The following is a 216-nucleotide window of genomic DNA, read 5'->3' as shown; positions in this document are numbered from 1 at the left end:
TAACGCCAAGACAGCCTAATGAATCGAAAAAAACTAATGAAACAATCCATTTTCCAAAACCATTCTACAACTCTCTCAAAGTCGCGCAAAACTCATTCCATGTGTGTAGGAACATCCAGGGGAGTTTCGGAGGTGCGTGTTGATGCCTTGCCGAGATTATTATCTTACGTCAAAGTGTAACTGTGTGGAAATTGGTGTGCTTTGTACTGAAGGAAA

General features: G+C 41.2%; 1 protein-coding gene across 1 annotated transcript in view; it reads left to right on the top strand.

The window, feature by feature from the left end:
• Positions 1-216, top strand: part of LOC119585738 (translation initiation factor IF-2-like) — a gene marked incomplete at its 5' end in the record, with an annotated part of 39,905 nt that overhangs the window by 30,548 nt on the left and 9,141 nt on the right.

Source organism: Penaeus monodon, chromosome 20 (genome assembly GCF_015228065.2).
Source record: "Penaeus monodon isolate SGIC_2016 chromosome 20, NSTDA_Pmon_1, whole genome shotgun sequence".
Classification (NCBI taxonomy): domain Eukaryota; kingdom Metazoa; phylum Arthropoda; class Malacostraca; order Decapoda; family Penaeidae; genus Penaeus; species Penaeus monodon.
The sequence above is the reverse complement of the archived record's forward strand: the minus strand, read 5'-3'. Positions and strand labels throughout refer to the sequence as shown.